The following is a 6,830-nucleotide window of genomic DNA, read 5'->3' as shown; positions in this document are numbered from 1 at the left end:
AAAGTTCTTTGAAAATTTCTCTGCCTTGACTCTAGCAATTTGATTTTTCCCTCTGTTCACACACCCCATTCAGGAAAGCAAAGTCATTAGAACCGAAACAACCCATAACCCACGACAAGGAACAGGGAAATTATTAGCAGAAAGAATGAGATTTTCACATCTCTTTGGCCTTGGCAGTCTTGTCTTAATCTAGTGAGGTCTCAGCATTTCATGAGGTACAGCCTTCCCTGTGTGACCTTGAAAGGTTAACTGGAATTAAGCTTTACTTGATATCTTGGTTGAAACTTGGTCCAAGCAACAGATCTGGTGGTAGTGTTTCCAGCACTAATAGTTGTGATAGCAGGAGTTGTCATGATGATGATAATAACGGGGTAAGGGAGTTTTTAAGTTAGTTCTCTTAAACTTAGTTGACATCCAGTTATCTTACCTGATATCCAAATCCGTATCCTATCAGGAGAAAACGGTCTCTTCTTGATGAGGCTCTATGGCGGAAGAACATTACAAGAAATGTGGCCACACGGGGCAGAGCCCTGCCCTGAAGGGCCCAGCATCTAGAAGTGGAAAGAAAAAGATGTGTAACTGGAAGTCAAGGCAACATGTGCTATGGCCTGCCGAAGAGTGCAAGCCAGAGATGCCGCGGTTCAGAGGAGGGATGGACCACATGGCAAAGGGAAGCAGAATTTATAGATAGAATTAGACCCCGAATGAAGTCTAATTAGGAAACAGAAGGTGAGTTAAGTATCCAAGACAAAAGTGTTGAAGTCAGAGATGTCAGATAGGTCTTATGGGCTTAGCAGAGAACCAGCAATGAGAAAGGCAAAGAACAGCTTTAAATCCCAGATGAAAGCTTGCAAAGTTTTTTCTGTAGTTTCTGGGAACCCTTGAGCAAGAGAAGGACAGAATCACAGTGATATTCTGGGAAGATTAACGTGTCCAAGGGTTTAAGAATGGACAGAAACGGAAGCAGGGAGACAAGTCAGAAACTGTAATTATTCAGGCATGATGATTAGGGCGGGGCCAGGAAGATTCCAGTGTGAAACATTGTCAAGGCTTTGGTCTCTGACTAGCTGGGGTCGAGGGACAGGGAGGGGAACTGCAAGGGAGTTCAACAAAGCATTCAGAAAGGAAAAACATAAAACAAAGGTTCTGGTTAAATATGGTTTATGCAAATGTCCTTTTTTTTTTTTTTTTCAAAGACCCTGTAGGAAAGTCCCTCCTTTGTTATATTTCCTCTTCGTGAACATTTCTCCTTTATTGTTAATATAGGATTGAGTCAAGGATATAGTCAAAATGGCTTTGGATTCACAAAGACAAATGGTGGAGACTGAGGATAGGAAAAGTCCCCGAACTCAGAGTTCTTCAAAATGTGGGTTGTGGGAGGCGCCTGGGTGGCTCAGTCAGTTAAGCTTCTGACTTCTGCTCAGGTCATGATCTTGCAGTCTGTGAGTTTGAGTCCTGCATCAGGCTCTGTGCTAACAGCTCAGAGCCCGGAGCCTGCTTCAGATTCTATGTGTGTGTGTGTGTGTGCGTGCGTGTGTGTGTGTGTGTGCGCCCCTCCCCCGTTAGCTCTCTCTCAAAAATAAACATTAAAAAATTATTAAAAAATATAGTGTGAATCAGTTCTCACTCTTTAAATGAAAGCAAACCTAGTTTCAAAAACACAATTTTGATAGAGACCCTGATGCAGACCAGCCGACCCAGACTCGATGTGCAGGGAAGTTTCTGAAAAGGCCTGTCAGTTGGTCTCGCTTGGACTATGTGGTCAGTTTCATGTGGATTTAGACTTAACAGGCGGAAGATACGTTGGATGGTGCACATGCCTTGCACAATTGTGCTAAATACTCCTGGAGCATTGTATGAACTTTCTAGAGAAATCAGTATCTCTTTGAAAGCATAGAACCACAGGACTAGTTTCTAAACTTTTCTATTATGAGGAACTCTCATTAAAATTACAACATTGCAAGATAGTAGTAAACCCATTAGTTGAGAAAATACAGATGTATTTACAGATGATTAAAAAACAAAAATAAAATTTAAAAAAACCTCTTGCCTGGAGGGTAGTTAAGGCCCAGAGACTAGAAACCATTGCTTGTTCCTACACTACAATTTCTTTAAAGAGTTCAATGCTATAGATAATCAGCCTTTTCATCTTTTTCAGACTGTGTATTCACCTGCAACCCCCATGCAAAAACACCTATGCTTTGATTTCATGGATGGATATAGAACATTTCACTTAACAACTAGGCAATTCTACTATATATGGAATATATACAGAAGTAGATCATATATTGTACTATAAAGCAAGTGTCAATAAATTTCAAGGAACTAGGATCATACAGATCAGAGCCTCTTCCATTTGTTATAAGTTAATAGTAGAAAATAAACTTTAAAAAATCCCAGTATGCTTAATAATTTAAATATATTTAAGTAACTCAAAAGTAAAAAAAAAATCACAAAGAAAATGTTGAATTATTACAATTGAATGGTATTAAAAACAAAGCACACCAGCAACTGTGGGGTGCAGCAAAAGAAATGTCAAGGAAAATTTGTCATTGTGACGTTAATGTTAGAAAAGTGAACAAGGCTAAAAATTAAACATCTAACTTAAGAAGTTAGAAAAGCAAGCGATAGCATAAACCATAAGAAAGTAAAAAGATGAGGGGTGACTTTGTGGCTCAGTTGATTGAGCGTCATACTTTGGCTCGGGTCATGATCTCATGGCTCATGGGTTTGAGCCCCACGTCATGCTCTGTGCTGACAGCTCAGAGCCTGGAACTTGCTTTGGATTCTGTGTCTCCCTCTCTCTCTGCCATTCCCCTGCTCACACTCTGTCTCTCTCTGTCTCTTTGTAAAAAATAAATAAACATTAAAAAAAAGAAAGTAAAAAGATGGAAATAATATATTTGAGAGCAGAAGTTAATATAGAGAAACAAAAGAAAATAGGATCAAAGAGGATCAAAAAGTAGACAATCTAATAAAAAAAGAAAAATGGTATAAATTTACAAAATTAGGAGTACAAAAATATATATTTAAAGATCATCACAGATAATTTTTTTAATTAAGAAAACAGAACAACTCACTAAAAATATATTTGGTAATAGTCAATCTAAACAAATTTGCTGGAAAAAAATTACTTCTCAGCTTTCCTCCCCCCAAAAAATAGGAAGACTGAATGGTCTTCCATAATCATTGAAAAATATGAATCTGTAGTTAAAACTCTTGCCACAGAGAAAATACATATCAGGCTCAGATAGTTTTACAGGTGAGTTCTACCAATTTCCAAACCAACAAAGAAATCCCAGATTTTCCCACATATGTTCAACAATTTCTAGAGCTCTAAAGAACCATTCCCCAATTATTCCACAAGGCCAAAATATTCTTGATTCAAAAACCAGATAAAGACTTTGTAAGATAAAACAATGATTGTCCAATCTCACTCACGAATACACGTGAAAAAATTTTAAACACAGTATTAATAAGCCAAATATAGCAGAAATGAAAAATATAACCTCATGTTCAATTTAGGTTTATTTCCGGAATATAAGGAGAGAATTCACATTAGAAAATCCTTAACTATAAATTACCAGATTAATAGATAAGAAGAGAAAAACCATGTACTCATCTCAAAATTACACACAAAAAAGAATTTATGATTTTTAAAAAGGAAAAGAAAGCCTTTTGGCAAGCCAGAAATGGGAATTGCCTTAACCAACAACAACAACAACAACAACAACAAAGAACGAGGATTCTCAGCAGATACTTCAGCAAGCATTATCCTTCGTGGTGAAATGTTGGAAGCTGTGCGTCTTTAATCAGGAGTCATTCAGTGATACTGACCAACTGTGGGATGGACATCCCCCCCTCGGATCTCCTGTTCGAGGGCAGAGTTGACTGGCAATCCCAGCTGCTGCCACTCTGGATCCACCACCAATGTCACGCCGGGCTACACATCCTTCCAGCAGCTCCCGGCCAATGCCTGATGACATTTGTGATACAGTACAGGCTCATCGTAGGGGTGTGGGGCTCCTCTTATGCAGGACTTGGCCTTGAGGATTTCCTGCCGGTCTGGCCAAAGCTGTGTCAGGGCTCAGAGTCTCCTCCTGTGTCAGGGCTGCAGAGTCTCCTTCCCATCCTCCCTTCCTTCCCCCCTTCTCCTTCTCCGAAGGCTCTCCCTCCCTACCTCTGCTTTGCTCCCTTTGTCCTCCATGGGGGTTCCTTCCAACACAGCTCTTGAGCCAGAAGGTGAGTTAAATATTTAACTGTCTGCCCATCTAAATGCCCGTGTCTTGGAAAACCTGACCTGACACGCTATCACTGCGTCTAGTCACCATTACACTGTGTGCTGGGGTCTGGCTGGTGCCGTCTCTGGTCCTCAGTTCTAGATGCACTAGACGAGTAGACTTTCCTTGAACTGGCTCTACACTCTCTTGTTTCCAGATCTTCACTGGAGCTGTTGCCTATACCTTCCCCAATCCCCACTTATTGACTCCCAGCCCATCCTACAAGACCTAGCTCATGAAAGGGGATTTCTCCTAAATCCCCACTTTGGAGTAATCTCTTCCTCTACTAACATGCAACAGCACTCTGTGGGATTATAGTACTGATCACAGTCTGTCACACATATCTGGTGTGTGTGTGTGTGTGTGTGTGTGTGTGTGTGTGTGTGTGATTCTTCTACCAGATGATTAGCTCCTGAAATATTGTCCCTGGCCAGATAATTAACTCCTGAAAACTGCTCACTGTTGAGCTGTGCTCAACAAATGTTAGAATTAAATCAAGGTTTAAAAACAAATGTAATCCATATATTTATGTCTTGTAAATAAGAAGAAAGACATCTTGGGGCACCCGAGTGGCTCAGATCGTGATCTTGTGGTTCATGAGTTTGAGCCCCGCATCGGGCTCTCTGCTGTCAGCACAGAGCCCGCTTTGGATCCTGTCTTCCTCTCTCTGCCCCTTCCCTGCCTGTGCTCGCTCTCCCTCTCTCTCTTTCTCTCTCTCTGTCCCAAAATAAAAAAAAAATAGAAGGCTAAAAAAATTAAAACATTCGAACACAAAACGTTCTCCCTCATTCCACCATATTTCATTACAGGGATATTAGAATAAATGTCAGGGTGGACCCAGACCCTACAGAGTTCTGGTCAGCTGCAAGATAATCTTAGCTTTCCTTTTCCAGGAAGGACCCTGAAAAGATCCTCCCTTGAAAACAAACAAACAAACAAACAAACAAACAAACAGCTGCAACATGTGATTAAACCAGTATTCGGGAAGTTCTTCTTTACATCTAGCTCAGATTGTCTTGCTGCAACCTCAGTATATTTTCTCTTCTTTGGGGGAACTGGTAGAGACAGATGTGATTGGCCCGCTCTTCCACAAAGGGAAAGCCAACGTTCTAGTCACAGTTAACCTGAGATCCTTTCATGTTGACAGTCCTTGAGTGCTTTCAAACGTTTTAACAGAATCTGGTGGTGGTCCTGAACTACTGCTGCAGGATAGGGTCTGCTTCTCCTGGTTAGGGTTTGCATTTCGCCCATGTATGGCGGTGTTCTAGACTGAGCCACTTCCTCAGAGCAGGGGAAAGATTGGGTGGGCCATCTGGAAAATTCCCTGAGGTTATAGGCCACCACTTCCTCTTCCTGCTCTATTGAAAAGTAAAGCCTCCCTGGACGAGCCCTAGTCGGTCCCCAGCTTGGCCTTTCAGTGACTACTCATCTGACACTTTCAGATGATGCCCAGAAGAAAGCCCTAGGGAAACCCGAGGCTGGGGCCTGATTCACACACTGGCAGCAACAATAGCAGAGGCAGACAAATAACGCATTCGGGCAGCAGAGTGTGCCGGTGGAGTAAGGGAAGATAAATTTAGCTTTCAGCTTTGTAATGCTGACAAGGAACACGCCAAGAAACTCACTTTTCCTCACAAGCCACTTGTTATTGCCAAACATCCTGTTCATCTGATTGCAGAGGAGGGTCTGTGTGTGCTCTGTAACTCTGTCCTGACTGTGGGCGCCCGCTGAGGAGCTTGTGGGTTAGCAAGAGACAGATGGTGTGCAGAATGACATTGGTGGTACCCAGCTCTGGAGCATGACAGATGTTGACGAATAATAAAGCGGCACATAGCTCAATCACCAATACCCACTTGTTCATTCAGAGGTTACCTTACCCTTCTTCCTCTGCCACTGCTTTTATTGGGCTTTAGAGAATAGTGAACCTGGAATTTCAAAGGGTTGAGCTTAAACCCAGGTCCCAAGTTTATAGCTGCGCCTCATTTTCCGTGGCTTTAAGAAGGGAGTATCACTTGTAGAAGGTCTCTGCAGCTAATATTAACCCTAATTTGCTCTTATGGACCCCAAATACACCCAACCATGAGAGACTCTGATGGAGGGCTGCTGCATAATTATCATGACCGGCAAAGTCTTCTGTGGAAGGGGCCTCGGGGCTCCTATGCTGTGTTATCAGGGGGACACCATTTATGTTGGATGCCATATGGATCGCAACCCCTTGGGTCATGGAAAGCAGTCACTCTGGATACTATAATGTAACATTTGTACAAAAAAAATCACTGCCATTTATCGATAAACTGTCACAATCCATGCAGCAGTGTTGCAAGAAGGAATTATTACTTCCATTTTATAGATGGGAAATCAGAGGCTCAGAAAAGCTCTGTAAGTTGACCTCCCCTCCCCCCTAAAAAAGTCAACAGTTGAGGATGAGGACATAAGGTTTGAAATCTGTTTGCCTGACTCAAAAATGTGGATGTTTCCCACTATTCTGTCAATCTCAAATACCTCAGCAGTAAATGGGTGTTCCTTCACCCATTCAATAGATATGTATCA

The sequence above is a fragment of the Prionailurus viverrinus genome, chromosome F1, assembly GCF_022837055.1.
Source record: "Prionailurus viverrinus isolate Anna chromosome F1, UM_Priviv_1.0, whole genome shotgun sequence".
NCBI classification, from domain to species: Eukaryota; Metazoa; Chordata; class Mammalia; order Carnivora; family Felidae; genus Prionailurus; species Prionailurus viverrinus.
This window is presented reverse-complemented; position numbering follows the sequence as displayed.